General features: G+C 36.9%; 1 long non-coding RNA gene across 1 annotated transcript; it reads right to left on the bottom strand.

The window, feature by feature from the left end:
* Positions 1 to 341: 341 nt before the first annotated feature.
* LOC114310544 (uncharacterized) lies at positions 342 to 12,220 on the bottom strand. The gene is made up of 3 exons (XR_003646163.2): positions 11,987 to 12,220; positions 1,058 to 1,107; positions 342 to 672 (listed from the first exon to the last, which is right to left on the bottom strand). It is a non-coding gene; the product is annotated as an uncharacterized LOC114310544 (long non-coding RNA).
* Between the last annotated feature and the right edge of the window lie 7,427 nt (positions 12,221 to 19,647).

The following is a 19,647-nucleotide window of genomic DNA, read 5'->3' as shown; positions in this document are numbered from 1 at the left end:
TAGAAGGCCTTTTTAAATCCAACAATTAAAATGCTTAGCTATAAAATGAAAATTACCGCTACCTCAATAAGATAAAAAGGCCTTTTTAAATCCAACAATTAAAAGGTTTAACCATAAAATGAAAATTACCACCACCTCAATAAGATTAAAAAAAACTAGAAAGATTGAAGAGATTGAACTATTGTTTTTAAAACACCTCCAACAATTTTCTTAGACATATCAAAAAAAAAAAAAAACACTTCCAACAACAAGACCAAAAAGTGGTAAAAGTGTCCAAGGCTCTGGTAGAAGTGCCCTCATTATTGTAACATTTGAAAACCAAAAAGTTGGCATCAGCCCACTGGACTAAATCATCAAATAGCATTACTCACCATTTTAGATAGGAACCAGGATTACAAGTCATACTTAAAGAATGGATAATGACGAGTCATACTTAAAGAATGGATAATTACACCCATCTCAAGCATTGATGCAAGATAGGTAAAAATTAGTAAATCAGTGACAATGGCAAAAACAAGACAAACAGGTAAAAATAGTAGGAAAAGCATCAATAAAAAGGCAGATTGTTTCAACTAATATAATATAGAGAAAGCAATGAACAAAAAACTACCAACCGCAGATCCCTTCAAGTCCTGATGTAGAAACCACCATGGAACATTTTTGGATGATGTTCTGAACATGCAAGTGGAATAACAATTAATATCTATCGAAAAAAAGTAGAAAAAGAAAGCGAAAGAAAGAGAGGACCAATAAATATGCTATCCTAGTGAAAAATGCAAGAAAGAGGCAGCACAGTTCTTCAATAACATTGTCATCAAAATTGCACTAGAAAGCAGTAACAAAAATTTGAGCATGCCTTTAAACCACAAATATGTTCATGAAATCATTTATCGGAAAACCAACTCTAAACAACGTAACCAATGCCCTATCTGTCATATTAAACTGAGATGGAGGTTTGTGGTAAAAATAGAATAATCACGTCATAGACAAGAAAACACGAATTGCTAATGGAAATTTTTAAGAGACAACAGACATGTCATAATATCCTACAGTTTACCTGATATATCCTGCCAACGTACGCAGCCCCATAAAAAGAGCCAAGCCTGCCTACACACCACAAAGACCAAAAATTGAAGGAACATATAGCAGAAACGCAGAAGATATATACAGGACTGATCGCTACAGCATTGTTACTCGCATTTTCATCAATAGAAAAAGCACCAACATCAATCTTATACATGGCATATCCAACAGGACCCTCCTCATGAAAGTAAAGAAAGTATATAGAATCCTCTTCAATCCTTGATTTCTTTGATGTCAAGTCCGGCTGGACACCCGAAACAGTCCTCTTCGTCGACATCAAGAAATAGGCACCGGAGAAAACGGGTATTCGATTTTTAGATATATACATATACACATGCCTAGGGGTGTGCAAAAATCCGAATTACTTACGAATCCGCCCAGACACACCCAACCCACTAGTGCTACGGACGGTTTTGACCACTTTAACGGTCGGCTGCGGTTCTGTTTTGAAAATTATATATAATACACATTCATTATTATTATGTCAGAGCATTGATAATGGTATTACCTTTATCTTAACTCAGCCCCACTATTCAAAATATAAATATTTTTTTATTAAAAAAATATTTTCAAGATAAATTGCACTTCTCCTCTCAAAACATAAATATTTTCACCAAACTCTTTGTCTCCTCTCCTCAATTCTCTCACCCACTCTCTCTCCAGTTCTCCATTACCTCTGTCTCTCTCAAAACATTAAAATCTTCTCTATTTATGTATCTCTCTCTCTCTCTCTCTCACACCGACTGATCCCATCTCTTCAAGTCCGGCTGGACACCCGAAACAGTCCTCTTCGTCGACATCAAGAAATAGGCACCGGAGAAAACGGGTATTCGATTTTTAGATATATACATATACACATGCCTAGGGGTGTGCAAAAATCCGAATTACTTACGAATCCGCCCAGACCCACCCAACCCACTAGTGCTACGGACGGTTTTGACCACTTTAACGGTCGGCTGCGGTTCTGTTTTGAAAATTATATATAATACACATTCATTATTATTATGTCAGAGCATTGATAATGGTATTACCTTTATCTTAACTCAGCCCCACTATTCAAAATATAAATATTTTTTTATTAAAAAAATATTTTCAAGATAAATTGCACTTCTCCTCTCAAAACATAAATATTTTCACCAAACTCTTTGTCTCCTCTCCTCAATTCTCTCACCCACTCTCTCTCCAGTTCTCCATTACCTCTGTCTCTCTCAAAACATTAAAATCTTCTCTATTTATGTATCTCTCTCTCTCTCTCTCTCTCTCTCTCTCACACCGACTGATCCCATCTCTCTTTCTCTCTCGATTTACCTGATTGAACACTAAAATCCTAATCTTCAGCTTATAAATCTACCAAATTTGAAACTTTTCTCACAAAAGAGTGTCAATTGAAGAGATGCAAAGCGGTAATACAAATATATATAATACACATTCATTATTATTATGTCAGAGCATGGATAATGGTATTACCTTTATCTTAACTCAGCCCCACTATTCAAAATATAAATATTTTTTTATTAAAAAAATATTTTCAAGATAAATTGCACTTCTCCTCTCAAAACATAAATATTTTCACCAAACTCTGTCTCCTCTCCTCAATTCTCTCACCCACTCTCTCCAGTTCTCCATTACCTCTGTCTCTCTCAAAACATTAAAATCTTCTCTATTTATGTATCTCTCTCTCTCTCTCTCTCTCTCTCTCTCACACCGACTGATCCCATCTCTCTTTCTCTCTCGATTTACCTGATTGAACACTAAAATCCTAATCTTCAGCTTATAAATCTACCGAATTTGAAACTTTTCTCACAAAAGAGTGTCGATTGAAGAGATGCAAAGCGGGTAAGGATGATGGTGACATTGTGCCCTGGTAGAAAGGTAAGTTTCTCCTCTCTATTTTCAATTTTGTCCACTGTTTTCTATCATGAATAAAGCTTTGGACCCCCAGTGGGGGTACTGGGGGTCCCTTCCCATTGGTCCAAAAAAACAATTTTTTTTTTTTTTTTTTTTTTTTTTGAGTTTCCAGCCACCCCCAGGCCGACACATGGCACTGGGGGGGCACTGGGGGGTCACTGGGGGTCACCCCAGCTGGGGGTCTGTAGCATTACTGTTTCTATCATATCTAGTGTGTATGTAAGAGAGGTAGATTTGTATAGTATGTCTAATTTTGTTTTGTGTATATTTGTTTGGTATTCATTTTGTAGGCGAGATGAATAGAAGCCATAAAAATTGAAATGGGGAATGAAAATCACTCGACCGAAAATCGCCCGCCAAACCGGACACCCGATGTACACGGTTTCGATCATTACCTCGAGCAAAATCGGATGAACATTTTCTCTACCCAAAGCAGGCCGGTTCAAGTGACGGTTCTATGATAAAACCGAGCTGACTCGACCCGTACACCCCCCTACACATGCCTATATGCGAGTGTATTTGTGGGTGCGTACACGACAAAATGAACAAACAGGAGAGGAAAAAAAAAAGAGGAAAGAAAAATGACATGACTGCTTGCAAGAAGGAAGGAGCATGCCTTTTTTCGTTGACCCAAATGCAATAGACAGCAGATCAAAACCCTAGGGTTGAGAACCGAGTTGTTCGTATGCGTATACAATTCACTTTTTTTTTCGTTTGGGTAAATTATGACACTCCCCTAAAGTTTGCTTTTATTATAGATTTCCCGTCAACATTTTAAAAATTACACTGACCTTCCAATCAATATTTGTTTTTTAACTGAAGGGTGGTTCTAAATGCACCCCAAAAGTTTGGTTAGGCACCCCATTACTTAAGACACCCAAAGAAAAAATTCAAAGTTTTGGAAATTTTGTTGAACACCCAAATTATCCCAATCTTACCCTCATTTATTCCAACAACCAATCACCACTTCCCTACCCCACTCTTCTGCCACTGCCACCGGCGTCCCCTTCTCTTGTCATTTTCCTTCTCATCCCACCGTCCACAGTCGCCTCTTCTCATTTTCTTCTCTTTCTTTCTAAACCCTAGATTTAAAGACCACAGACCTTAGATCTAGGGTTTCGACATAGAAACCCTAGATTTAAAGACCAAAGACCTTAGATCTAGGGTTTCGACATAGAAGATAGTGGAAGCGGGTTGCAGTGAATGAGAGGCTGTCAAAAGGGGTTCATGATGGAGAGAGGAGTTGAGTTGGGGATGGCGGCTGGATTAGGGTTTTGCGGCGGAGAGAGAGATCATAGCGAAGAAGATGAGGAGGTCATTGTGGCGGGAGGAGACGGCAAGAAAAAGCAGTGAGCGGTGGAAGAAGAAGAAGAGGGCAGGGAGGAGGAGGAATGGATCGCTATGGCAGAGAAGAAAGGGAAGAGGTGTCGGAGATGGGGAGGAAGTGGTGGCTTGCAGGTTGTGAAAAAAAGGGTTTGGGGGTTGACGATGAATTGGAAAGGGGCTGGGGTTGGCGACGGGAGGTGGGAGGGAAGTGGTGATGGGAGCTGGAGAATGGTGAAGAGGGCGAGTTGTGGTGCTGTCGGTGATTACTGTGGCGGCGGCACCGAAACTGGGTTGAGTGGGGGTAACGATTTTGAATTAGGTTTTTTGGTAATTTTTTTTAGAGATAGAATTGTATTTAAAAAAAAAAATAAGAATAAAGAGTGGAGCGTCCAACAAATAAACAAAAAATATACAATGACCAAAATACCCAAAACTAAAACGTTGATATTACAATATTGCTCTAACTCTATTACACTCTTTTCTCATCTTTCTCAAGATCAACAACCCAACTACTGCCACCATCACTCTCATTTCCATCTTTCACAACCACCATTACCCACCCCTTACCATTCTATCCACCTCATTTTTACACACTTCACGTTGAGAGAAGGTGGTGGAGGAGTAAGTTTCCTTTTTTCCCTTCTACTTTTGTACTCGTTTTTCCTTAATTAACAATTATTGCTTTAGGTCTATGAGCATAGAGGTATTTCAGTGGTTGGTTTTTTATATTATTTGTCACAATTGCATGTGTTGGATAAGGTGGTTGAACTTGGTGTGCCAAGTGTGGAAGGTAACACATGGTTCCCATTATTTAGGTATATAACTCATGTATATCAATATACCAATAAAATCATTGTGTAGCTCGATTCAATTCATTTTAAATGTAGGTCACACAGTATACGAGTTAAATCTATGACTACAATAATTTTTTTAATATTTTTATGTACACGTACATATCTTTAAGTTGTATTTTTTAAGTAAAAAGTGAAATGTTTGTGTCCATTTTATTTGTTTGTCTAACAGTGAGTAGCGTCGTTACAAAAATCGAGATAGAATTTTTCATTGTCCCTAGAATTACTGAATATAGAACGCATTGTCTAAATGGTCCCGAATGATAATAGCTATCATGACTAAAAAATTATTAGATAATTGCAATATATCGTGTAATATAACTAATGTGATTATGCAATTCACTCAATAAATAAAAGAACAAAAACACAACTCATCTTTTGTTTGTTAGTTTTTTTTGGAGGGAGGGGTTAAGATGGGCATTCATTCATTAAACAGAAGAAACATTGCAATACAAAGGGGGGGATGCGTGACCCCTCTAATGTCATCAAGTAACAATTTAGCAATACATAAAGAAGGGAAAGTAAAAACATGAAAATCTTCATCCCGCAATAGTTCCAAGTTTGCAAAGGCATTTGTATATGAATTTGCTTCTCAATAGATATGACTAAAGATATAACTAAACATTGGTGATCCTATCTGAGCTATGTGCTAAAGCTGATGATGTGTATCTAACTCACCCAACACAAGTTGTTTTATCATCAAAGTGTCGGGTTCAATATCCAATTATCTTCTGTTTTTCAATTAGATAAGATAACTAAGATAGATAGAAAAAATATATTTTTAACTGTAAAATTTTGATATTACAAGACTATTGAATAATACCCATCATGTTTAAGTCAAGAATTGGTGGATGCCCATTTTTCTTTCAATAGTGTTATATCATTTTACGGTCCTATGAACAAAAAAGATGAAGATTGGGCATAAGAATAATTTGATGTCACTACCAATAATGTAAAATGTTGAATTCTTGCAATTGATGATTAACACTGATCATTCACATCCATTTATTAAAAGAAGTTGATTACAATCGTGAGGATACATTCCTACATGAAGAGATACAGAAAGTCAATTTAACTTCTCATGAAATCTTCTTGTGCAAATCCTTCAACATACAGACACTTCTTGTAGTTCCACCACCAACATAGGAAATGTAGTTAAAATCAATTTACCAATAAGTGAATGTAAAATATTGAATTCTTGCAATTGATTATTAACACTGATCATTCATAAAAGAAGTTCATTACAATCATAGGCATACATTCCTACATGAATAGCTACAAAAAGTCAATTTAACTTCTCATGAAATCTTCATGTGCAAATCCTTCAAAATACAGACACTTTTATAGTTCCACCATCAACATAGGAAAGGTAGTTGATATCAATCCATCAACTTTTGTATGGTTGATTAGCTTGCCCTATTCAAAAAAACATATTAAGTATTATTGACAAACAATTATAATAATTGTTTTAAACAATATTAAAAAATAATTAGCAACTTACATACTCTGAATAATTTTCAATATGGATGACCACATTTCTTACAAAGCGAACAAGTTCCTCAAGAGTATTACCATAATGACAATAGCTATATACATCATTCAACGAGTTGGGTTTTGGAATAAAATTATTCCAAATGCGGTGGTTAGCAACATATCATTGCAAACATATTTTTTCCACAGCTGAGTTGTGCCTTTGCTTATCAAGTCTTGATAGGAAATGCCATATGTTCCAAACATTTCTCATGAAGGTCAATCTTTCCTCTAATTCCCATAGGCTACAATGGTTGTGAACCAAGTTCTCATCAGTGTACTTGTCAAACAAAATAGCAGATGCGAACAAAATCACTTATAAATAAATTTAAATAAATGGTAATATAAACAACCATCTCAACAAAGTATGAATGAAGTCATCCAGCTCTGAAGGCATCTAAACGAAATCTTCCTTCATTTGAGATTGCGATGTCTAGCTCGCTTTCCATAACTCATCAAAGCATGTTACGGTCATTTCACGAACACAAAAGTGTTCAGGATAACGCCACAGATGAATACTATGTTGTTTATGAGAACTACTCAAGAAGTTTAAGAGCCCATGTCAACAATTTGAAGAACCAGCCTAGAGTTTCAAATTGTTGACATGGTTCTTAAACTTCTTGAGTAGTTCTCATAAACAACATAGTATTCATCTGTGGCATTATCCTAGACACTTTTGTGTCCGTGAAATGACCGTAACAGGCTTTGATGAGTTATGGAAAGCGAGCTAGACATCACAATCTCAAATGAAGAAAGATTTCGTTCAAATGCCTTCAGAGTTGGATGACTTCATTCATACCTTGTCAAGATGGTTGTTTACATTACCATTTATTTAAATTTATTTATAAGTGATTTTGTTAACATTTGTTATTTTGTTTGACAAGTACACCGATGAGAACTTGGTTTCATAACCATTGTTGCCTGTAGGAATCAGAGGAAAGATTGACCTTCATGAGAAATGTTTGGGACAGATGGCATTTCCTAGACTTGATAAGCAAAGGTACAACTCGACTGTGGCAAAAATACGTCTGCAATGGTATGCGGCTAGCCGCTGCATTTGGAATAATTTTATTCCAAAACCCAACTCGTTGAATGATGTATATAGCTATTGTCATTGTGGTAATATTCCTAAGGAACTTGTTCGCTTTGTAAGAAATGTGGTCACCCATATTGGAAATTATTCAAAGAATGTAAGTTGCTAATTATTTTTTAATTTAGTTAATACTGCTTAAAACAATTATTATAATTGTTTGTCAATAATACTTAATATATTTTTTTGAATAGGGCATGCTAATCAACCATACAAAAGTTGATGGATTGATATCAACTACCTTTCCTATGTTGATGGTGGAACTACAAAAGTGTCTGTATTTTGAAGGATTTGAACATAAAGATTTCATGAGATGTTAAATTGATTTTATGTAGCTCTTCATGTAGGAATGTATGCCTACTATTGTAATGAACTTCTTTTATGAATGGATGTGAATGATCAGTGTTAATCATCAATTACAAGAATTCAATATTTTACACTCACTTACTGGTAAATTGATGTTAACTACCTTTCCTATGTTGAAGGTGGAACTACAAGAAGTGTTTGTATTTTGAAGGATTTGCACATGAAAATTTCATGAGAAGTTATATTGATTTTCTATAGCTCTTCGTGTAGGAATGTATTTTCTGTAGCTCTTCGTGTAGGAATGTATGCCCACGATTATAATCAACTTCTTTTATAAATGGATGTGAATGATCAGTGTTAATCATCAATTGCAAGAATTCAACATTTTACATTCACTTACTAGTAGTGGCATCAAATTATTCTTATGCCCAATCTTCATCTTTTTTGTTCACAAGAGCATAAAATGATATACACTACTGGAAGGAAAATGGACATTCTTCAATTCTTGACTTAAACATAATGGGTATTATTTAATAGTCTTGTAATATCAAAATTTTATAGTTAAAAATATATTTTTTCTATCTATCTTAGTTATCTTATCTAATTGAAAAACAGAAGATGATTGGATATTGAACCTGACACTTTGATGATAAAACAACTTGTGTTGGGTGAGTTAGATACACATGTACACATCATCAGCTTCGCACATGGCTCAGATAGGATCACCAATGTTTAGTTATATCTTTAGTCATATCTATTGAGAAGCAAATTCATATACGAATGCCTTTGCAAACTTGGAACTTTTGTGGGATGAAGATTTTCATGTTTTTACTTTCCCTTCTTTATGTATTGCTAAATTGTTACTTGATGACACATTAGAGGGATCACGCATCCCTCGTTTGTACTGCAATGTTTCTCCTATTTAATGAATGAATGCCCATCTTTACCCTAAAAAAAATAAATAAATAAAAGATGATTTGTGTTTTTGCTGTTCTTTTATTTATTGAGTGAATCGCACAATCACATTAGTAATATTACATGATATACTACAATTATCTAATAATTTTTTTAAACATAATAGCTATGATCATCCGGGACCATTTAGACAATGCATTCTATATTTAGAAATTCTAGGGACAACAAAAATTCTATCTCGATTTTTGTAACAACACTACTCACTGTTAGACAAACAAATAAAAACAAACAGACACAAATATTTCACTTTTTATTTAAAGAATACAACTTAAAGATATGTACGTGTACATAAAAATATTAAAAAAATTATTGTGTAGTCTAAATTTAACTCGTATACTGTGTGACCTACATTTAAAATGAATTAAATCGAGCTACACAATGATTTTATTGGTATATTGATATACATGAGTTATATACCTAAATAATGAGAACCATGTGTTACCTTCCACACTTGGCACACCAAGTCCAACCACCTCATCCAACACATGCAATTGTGACTAAAATAATATAAGAAACCCACCTCTTAAATACCACCAAGGATTCTCTAGAGTATTTTTTTCCTAAAGTAGGATCCTCTAGAGTATTTTTTTCCTAAAGTTTCCTAAAGTGGTGTATTGTGTGGTTGAGATTTAATGCTGAAAAATTGATGTGACTTGTCATTAAATCTCAACCACACAATGCACTACTCTAGGAAACTTTAGGGAAAAAAAACTCTAGAGGATCCTTGCTCCTTAAATACCTATATGCTCATAGACCTAAAGCAATAATTATTAATTAAAGAAAAACGAGTACAAGAGTAGAAGGAAAAAAATAAAAAAGAAAGAAACTTACTGCTCCACCACCTTCTCTCAACGTGATGAAGTGTAAATATGAGGTGGAGATGGTATGAGGTGGGTAGGATGGTAAGGGGTGGGTAATGGTGGCCGTGAAAGATGGAAATGAGAATGATGGTGGCAGTAGTTGGGTTGTTGATCTTGAGAAAGATGAGAAAAAGAGTGTAATAGAGTTAGAGCAATATTGTAATATCAACTTTTTAGTTTTTGGTATTTTGGTCATTGTATATTTTTTGTTTATTTGTTGGACACCCCACTCTTTATTTTTATTTTTTTGAAATACAATTCTATCCCTAAATAAAATTACCAAAAAAACCCAATTCAAAACCCTAACCCCCACCCAACCTAGTTCCGGTGCCACCGCCGCAACAATCACCGACAGCACCACAACTCCCCCTCTTCACCATTCGCCGACTCCCATTGCCACTTCCCAGCCTTTTCCCACCTCCCGCTGCCAACCCCAGCCCCTTTCCAGTTCATCATCAGCCCCTAAACCCTATTTTTACCAACCTGCAAGCAGCCACTTCCCTCCCTTCTTCTTCTTCTTCCTCCTCTCCTCCTCTACCATCGCAATCCATTCCTTATCCTCCCTGCCCTCTTTTGAATTTTTCTGATTGGGGGTGAAATAGGAATAGACGACGATGACTACTACCACCACAACAAGCCAACTGTGCATCATTCTAAAATGGTTTGTCTGTTTCACAGGGAACTCCCATGAATAGTGGGAAGACATTTCCGGCTATCATCCCTGTTAATGAGATGATATATGTAATTTCAGAATTACCTACTTGGTACACTTATCTTGGTGAAGATACTACACTGTTTGAAGTTTTTGACCCCAATGCCAATGAAGGGAAAGGAAAATGGTCTTCTTTGTCAAACCCTCCATTCTATCCTAGTTCCTGTGATGATTATGGTTATGGGGCTTGGTATTGGTCTCATGTAAGCTAGACTATTTCTCATGCTGTCATCGAGTGTAACATCTTTTTCTAGAAAATATCACATGGGAGCGTTTTGATACATATAATCCAATCGGTGAGGTCCATTCTCCTTTCAGAAATGGAGCAATGTTGATATCTGATAAGTCATGGGCTGCCACAGGTGCTTACTCTGAATCTCCTGTATGCACTTCTGATCTCACAGCAAAATTTGGATTTGTTAGGAAGAATGTTGAAGATCTTGAGGCCATTAGATCTTCTAACCCAGATCTGGCTTATTATGTGATGGACTATCACCTACTTGACTCATCGAATGGATGGTATTGTCTTCTCCAATTCGGCATCGATGATGAACACTTTCGTAGAGGAAATCAATACATTTTTGCTTCTGTATTATGTTTGGTCAAAAAACGCATGGTTGATGTGTTTTTTAATGATGTATATCCTTGGCCATGTCACTGCAAACCGTTGACCAAAGATTCTTGTGACGTTGAAAAGAGTATAGGGAAGATTGAAGTATTACGTTGAAAAGAGTATAGGGAAGATTGAAGTATTTGGTGCTACAGACCTGCACAACTCTCTGTTTCCTATTGGGGCCAAAAGCCTCATAACGTACCTAGTCGCTTGCTTCCCCATGTAAGTTGCTTCACCCCTTCATATTCTTTTGGTCTAGTCTTTATTTAAGTTGCTTTAGTTGCTTCAACCCCTTCATATCCACTTATGAAGCATGGATACTCCGAAATAGCCTCCATACGTGTATTGGATACGTATCGGATACAGATACGCATCCGATACACCAGAATACATATCAGATATGGTAAAGAAGTATCACAATTTTTTTTTTAATTTTTTGAATTTCAGATACGTGAGGATACTTGAAGGATACGCTTGGGATGATTTCGGAATACGGCAGTACAAAAAAATAATTTTAAAAACTTGTAATGAGAGAACATAAGAGAAATTAATAGATCTGAACCCAAGAAATTAACAGCAAGGTTTCGTATCGAACCAGACGAACAAAGCCCGAGCACTAATGGATCAGAACAAGCATCAAGAGTCTTCAAGATATGGAGGAAAATTAATTACGTGCAAAAATCGGGATGAAGAACAAGAAATTAATCTATTAACAACAAATCTACTGCTTACCTCGATAGATCTTTCGATTTCGAGCCCAGCTTTGACCAAGATTCACCCATGGCCTAAGAAAGGATGTGTTTTGAACCACATATCTCTGAATTGAAGATCGAAAGCGAATCGCTCAACAACGATCTAACTTGATCTGGAGACAGAATTCAAAGCTGAGAAATCACCCATGGCCTAACTTGATCTGTCGTCTTCACCTTGTTTTTTCGAGTCCAGATCCCCTCCTTAAGCCCCCTCCTTCATTCCCTCCTTCCATGGGCTCTCGGGTCCATTTGAAGTCCAGTTTTGTTTATATTTTTAAATTTATTCAGTATATTATACTTGTAAAAAATTAAGTTGATCGGATATCAGAAATTATGTCATCAGAAAATTGGGATTACAAACTATTTTTTAATAAATATTTTTCCGAACACATAGTTTCTGATACCCGATCAACTTAATTTTTTACAGGTATGATATAATAAATAAATTTAAAAATATGAACGGTTCGAATTATCAAAATTGGGCCTCAAAGTAGGCCCGAAGGCCTTGCAAGTAGGGGTGTGCATAATACCGCCGAAACCGCCAAAACCGCACCGAACCGCACCGCCAAGGCAAATTCGTTATTATTTGTCAATCGAACCGCCGGTTTTTGGTAAGAAAAATGACAAATTCTAGTGACACTTTTATCAATCCGCCGGTTTCTATTTTTCTTCCAAACCGCACCGACCCGCACCGCTATTAAATCATGTTTTATAGGATTCTAAAAATTCTTTTTTATTTAGTTTGCTTATTGTTCTATACCTTATAATATAGTATTACATTACTGCTCGAGGAGAATTTTATGTATTGTATTTGATCATTGTAGCTTCCACAGATGCTTGTAATGAACTGATGGCATAGTCGTTGATATTATCATGTTGTTGCTACACTTGCTGCATCAGAAGAAAGCTTCGTAAGATGCTTAACATCACGATATCTCTTGTCTTTTTTTTACTCTTTGATTTAAGTTTTGTAATTTGAATTATATTTTTTATAAACCGCCAATCCGCTCGAACCGCCAAGGCAAATCCGTCATTATTTGCCAACCGAACCGCCGATTTTTTATAAGAAAAATGACAAATTCTAGTGACACTTTTATCAATCCGCCACCCGCCATACGGTTTCTATTTTTCTCTCAAACCGCACCGACCCGCACCGCGCACACCCCTACTTGCAAGGAGGAAATTAAGGACCAAAATGAAGGAGAGGATCCCAATTGTGTTTTTTCTTCCTCGTCTCCCTTGTTTTCTTCCTCCCTCTCTCTTGCTTTGGCCTCATTCGGAACTCTTATTTTTAGCTAAAAAAGGCAAGATGTTATTAAATTAGTCAAAAACTAATAATTCATATCAAAAAGTTAAAAATTTTCTTTTCTCTCTACTTTTTATATATTTTTTCGTAAAAAAATAAAAAATTATCCTAAACATACTAATTTTTTTTAACTCATATTTTAATTAAATAATTAAAAAATTACTAAATTAGCCTATTACCGTTTGGTTTTCTTTTCTTTACCCAGCAGATGAAAAGGATGTTTATTATAATATATATAAAATAGGTTTGTGGCCCATCCACCACCATCTCACTAACCTCTAACAGTGCATTCACCTTCCGCCTCTTTCTATCATAATATTATATATATAATATTTTAATATTAAAATACGCTACACCAATAAAAAGATATTTATATTGTGTTTATTAATTTTATTATTATTTTAATTTTATAAAAATTAATATTTGTTTCTTTAACGTTAATTTTATCATTTTTAATATTTTTGAAAGTTAAATTAAACCAAACTATTCATATTTTATATTTTTAAAAGTAAAGTCAAATCAAACCAAATTAATTATATTTTTTATTTTTAAAAATCAAATCAAACCAAACTAAATATATTTTTTTATTCAAAAATATTTTGAAAAGTTACTTACAAATTATAAAAATAATATTTTTTACGAACGTATTCTCGCTGTACCCATATACTAATTTTTCAAATTTCATCGTATCGCCGTATCCATATCGTATCGTACCCATATCCGTGTCGTAGCGTACCCGTGTCCGTGCTTCCTAGATATCCACAAATGGAAGCTAGCTATATGCGGTAGTTTTTGTTGGACTAGTCTCTATTTCCCATCTTCTTTTTCTCAGTTTTCACTTTGTTTGCCATACTAATTGGCATTCCATCCAAAAGCTCTTCATAAAGAACACCCTGAAGGCGTCCAAGGATAATGAACATTATGACAGTGCTCTCTCTATCTACTTCTATTTCCAGGAATATTTTAGCCAAAGTTTTGTTCTATTTATTGTCATCACATTAGTAGATATAGGTCTTCCAACAACACTGGCAATATAGTTAAGACCTTTTTCTATTTATAGTTTCAAGGAGATGTTATAAATTTGAGCCCATAGTTTCAAGGAGATGTTTTAATTTCAGTGACATCTTTTAGTGAAATTCATTAGTCATTACTTCCAACAATTGTTTGTATAGAGCGTGTTTCTTCCTATTTTTGCTGAATCAGGAGCAGGGAAGTCCCTTGCTTTATTCTGATTTTTCTAGGACAGCAAGGGATTGCTGCTCAAAAGTTGTGTGTTGGAACAGCAAGGGATTGCTGCTCAAAAGCTGTGTGTTGGAACAGCAATGGCCTCACTTGGTCTAGGCACATTGGTTTCTTCAAAAACTTAGATTTTGAGTTGTTGACGTGTCAAATTTGCCAAACGGCATCGGATTAGCATGAAACTTGACACACATGACAAGCTAGGCACGAGAGACTTGTGGAAGAAGACTAGACTTGAATTGGGCTCTCGATTTGGGAGATAGAGCCAAATTTCGGTCTAGGCACACTAATTCATTAAGAAACTTAGAATTCGAATTGTTGACGCGCTAAAATCACCAAATGGCATCGGATTAGCACAAAACTTGGCACACACGACCACTAAGGCAAGAGAAAGTTGTAGGAAAAGATGGGACTCGAATCGGGTTCCCGGTTTGGGAGTTAGAGTCGAATTTTGGTCTAGGCACACTAGTTCCTTAAAAAACATAGAATTCGAGTTGTTGGCGTGCCAAAATCACCAAACGGCATCAGATTAGCACGACACTTGGCACACACGACAAACTAGGCATAAGAGACTTGTGGAAAAAGACGGAACTTGAATCAAGTTCTCGATTCGGAAGTTGGAGCCGGATTTTGGTTTAGGCACACTAGTTTCTTAAGAAACTTAATATATATTCAAGCTGTTGACAAGCCAAAATCGCCAAATGGCGTCAAATTAGCATGAAACTTGCCACACACAACTAACTTGGCACGAGAGACTTGTGGGAAAAGACGGGACTCAAATCGGGTTCCCAGTTTGGAAGTTAGAGCAGAATTTTGGTCTAAGCATACTAGTTTCTTAAGAAACTTAAAATATATTTGAGGAGTTGATGAGCCAAAATACAAAATGACATCGGATTATCACGAAACTTGGCACACACGACCACCTAGGCACTAGAGACTAGTATGAAAAGATGGAACTTGAATCGGGGTTTCTGGTTTGGGAGTTAGAGCTGGATTTTGATTTAGGCATACTAGTTTTTTAAGGAACTTAATATATATTCAAGCTGTTGACGAGCAAAAATCACCAAACGACATCGGATTACCACGAAGCTTTGCACACACTACCATTTAGGCACGAGAGACTTGTCAGAGATGACGGGACTCAAATCGGGTTCCCAGTTTAGGAGTTAAAGTCAGATTTTTGTCTAGGCACACTTGTTCCTTAAGAAACTTAGAATTCGAACTGTTGACGTGGTAAAATCACCCAATGGTTTTGGATTAGTACGGAACTTGGCACACACGACCAACATGGCACTAGAGACTTGTGGAAGAAAACGAGAATCGAATTGGGTTCCCGGTTAGGGAGTTAGAGCTGTATTTTGGTCTAGGCATACTCATTTTCTTAAGAAACTTTATATATATTCAAGCTGTTGATGAGCCAAAATCGCCAAACGGTGTCAGATTAGCACGAAACTTGGCACACACAACCAACTAGGCACGAGAGACTTATGGGAGAAGACAAGAGTCGAATCGGGTTCCCTGTTTAAGAGTTAGAGCTAGATTTTGGTCTAGGCATACTACTTTTCTTAAGAAACTAAATATATATATTCGAGCTGTTGATGAGCCAAAATCACCAAACAACGTTGGGATAGCAAGAAACTTGGCAGGCACGACTAACTAAGCACGAGAGACTTGTAGGAGTTAGAGCTGGATTTTGGTCTAGACATACTACTTTTCTTAACAAAATAAATATTCGAGCTGTTAGAGAGCCAAAATTGCCAAACGACATTGGATTAGTATGAAACTTGGCAAACGTGACCAACTAGGCACGAGAGACTTGCGGGAGAAGACGGGAGTCGAATCGAGTTCTCGGTTTAGGAGTCAAAGTTGGATTTTGGTCTAGGCATACTACTTTTCTTAAGAAACTTAATATATATTTGAGCTATTGACGAGCCAAAATCGCTAAATGGCATTGGATTAGCACGAAACTTGACACACGCGACCACCTAGGCACGAGAGACTTGTGGGAGAAGATGGGACTAGAATTGGGTTCCCAATTTGGGAGTTAAAGCCAGATTTTGGTCTAGGCATAATAGTTTCTAAAGAAACTTAAAATATATTTGAGGTGTTGATGAGTGAAAATCACAAAACGACCTTGGATTAGCAGGAACCTTGGCACACACAACCAACTTGGCACGAAAGACTTGTGGGAGAAGACTGGACTCGAATCAGGTTTCCAAATTGGGAGTTAGAGTCAAATTTTGGTTTAGGCACACTAGTTTCTGAAAAAACTTAGAATTCTAGCTATTGACACGCCAAAATCATCAAATGACGTTAGATTAGCACATAACTTGGTACACATGACCAACTAGGCATGAGAGACTTGTGGGAGAAGACAGGACTCGAAACAGGTTGCCAGTTAGGGATTTAGAGCCAAATTTTGGCCTAGGCATGCTACTTTTTTAAAGAAATTTAATATATATCCGAGCTATTGACGAGCCAAAATCGCCAAACGATGTCGAATTAGCACTGAACTTGGCACACAACCAACTACGCACGAAAGACTTTTGGGAGAATAAGGGACTCGAATCGGATTCCTAGTTTGGGAGTTAGAGCTGGATTTTGGTTTAGGCATACTAATTTTCTTAAGAAACTTCATATATTCAAGTTGTTGGCGAACCAAAATTGACAAACGGCATCGGATTAGCACGAAATTTGCCACACACGACCAACTTGGCACGGGAGACTTATGGGAGAAGACGAGACTCAAACCGGGCTCCCAGTTTGGGAGTTAGAGCCGAATTTTGGTCTGGGCATACTAGTTTCTGAAAAAACTTAAAATATATTTGAGCTGACGAGCCAAAGTCATGACACGACATCGGGTTAGCACGAAACTTGGCACACGACGAACTGGGCACGAGAGACTTGTGGGAGAAGATGCGACCCAAATCGGGTTCTCGGTTAGGGAGTTAGAGCTAGATTTTGGTCTAGGCATACTAGTTTTCTTAAGAAACATAATATACATATGAGCTGTTGACGAGCCAAAATCATAAAACAGTGTCAAATTAGCACAAAACTTGGCACACACGACCAACTAGGCATAAGAGACTTGTGGGAGAAGATTAGACTCAAATCAGGTTCCCGGTTTGGGAGTTAGAGTCAGATTTTGATTTAAGCATATTAGTTTTTTAAGAAACTTAAAATATATTCATGCTGTTGACGAGCCAAAATCACCAAACGACATCGAACTAGCACAAAACTTGACACACATGACCACCTAGGCACGAGAGACTTGTGAGAGAAGACGGGACTCGAATCAGATTTTCGGTTTGGGAGTTAGAGACAGATTTTGGTCTAAGCACACTAATTCGTTAAGAAACTTAGAATTCAAACTGTTGATGTGCCAAAATCACCAAACAACATTGGATTAGCACAAAATTTGGCACACACGACCACCTAGGCACGAGAGACTAGCAGGAGAAGACGTGACTCAAATCGGGTTTCCGATTATGGAGTTAGAGCCGGATTTCGGTCTAGGTATACTTGTTCCTTAAGAAACATAAATTATATTCGATGATGCGCCAAAATCGCCAAACAGCGTCGGATTAGCACGAAACTTGGCAGTTAGAATTCGAGCTGTTGATGTGCCAAAATCACCAAACAACATTAGATTAGCACGAAACTTGGCACACACGATCACCTAGGCACGAGAGACTAACGCGAGAAGACCTGACTCAAATCGGGTTCCGATTATGGAGTTAGAGCCGGATTTCGGTCTAGGTATACTAGTTCCTTAAGAAACATAAATTATATTCGATGATGCGCCAAAATCACCAAACATCGTCGGATTAGCACGAAACTTGGCACACACGGCCACCTAGGTACGAGATACTTGTGGGAGAAGACGGGATTGGAATTGGGTTCCCGGTTTGGGAGTTTGAGTAGAATTTTGGTCTAGGCACACTAGTTCCATAAGAAACTGTAGTTGTCGTGCCAAAAACAACAAACGGCATCGAACTAGCATGAAATTTGGCACACATGACCAACTTAGCATGAGAGATTTGTGGGATAAGACGGGACTCAAATCGGGTTCTCAGTTTGGGAGTTGGATCCGGATTTTGGTCTAGGCATACTTGTTTCTTAAGAAACTTATAATCGAATTTTCTTGCTTAATTATCATTTTCCAAACATACAGTTGTATAATTTTTATGTTTCATGTAATTAACATATAAATATATTATCATTAGTTTTTGATTTTTTTGTTTTCAAATGTTGCCCAAGGACTACGAATTTGCTTGTTCATCCTGATATTCAGGGAGAATGATGCAAAGAACTTTTTGTTTTTGTTACTTTAAATTGTGGACAACATTACGTATTTAAGCATTATGTAATATGCACCATAAATACAAGGGAAATTTGGTGACGTTCAGTTATGAATGCAAAAAATATTATTATTATAGAGAAAATTGTTATTTTTATACATGAAATTTTTTATTTTTATGCATTCGTTTTGTTTCTTTCTAAATTTTTTGTCCATTTAATGTACGTAATTTTAATGTTTTTAATACAATTTTTTTTTTTTTGCGGCAGCATATTTTTGGCAACGACTTCACGTCGTCGCACCATTATTATTGGATTATTATTTTGCGACGGCATAAGTGTAGACACCCCATTTTTGACCGTCCTCAAGACTTGGACATCACCGTTTGAACACTCGGTGATCATCCACATTTTGTGTTCATCTTGAGTTCCCCGAGGTCTCGGCTACGTGCCTTGCCTTAGGACCTCTTGACTCAACTGTGTTGTGTTTGGTTTTGCACCAAACACTTGTGTTTTTGTTTAGAGGGCAGGGAATGGCTTGTTGGCCATCCTCACTCCTCACCGGCCATGGCTTGAGGCCACCGGTTGTGTCTTCTTGCCACCGGCCATTGGTGATGGCCGGTCGGCACTTTGCGTAGTCGACCGACCATTTAGTAGGCCGATGACCTCCTTTTCTGGCCGGTACCACATTGTTGCCTCTTGCAAGTATGGTGCATGCCAGCTGTGCCAGCTGGGATGCACAGACCCTCCCCCCACACACGTGTGTGGCTGTTTTGGCCCCTTTGCCTCTTTTTTTT

The sequence above is a fragment of the Camellia sinensis genome, chromosome 13 (genome assembly GCF_055761805.1).
Source record: "Camellia sinensis isolate YWXY chromosome 13, ASM5576180v1, whole genome shotgun sequence".
In the NCBI taxonomy this organism is placed as follows: Eukaryota; Viridiplantae; Streptophyta; class Magnoliopsida; order Ericales; family Theaceae; genus Camellia; species Camellia sinensis.
This window is presented reverse-complemented; position numbering and strand designations above follow the sequence as displayed.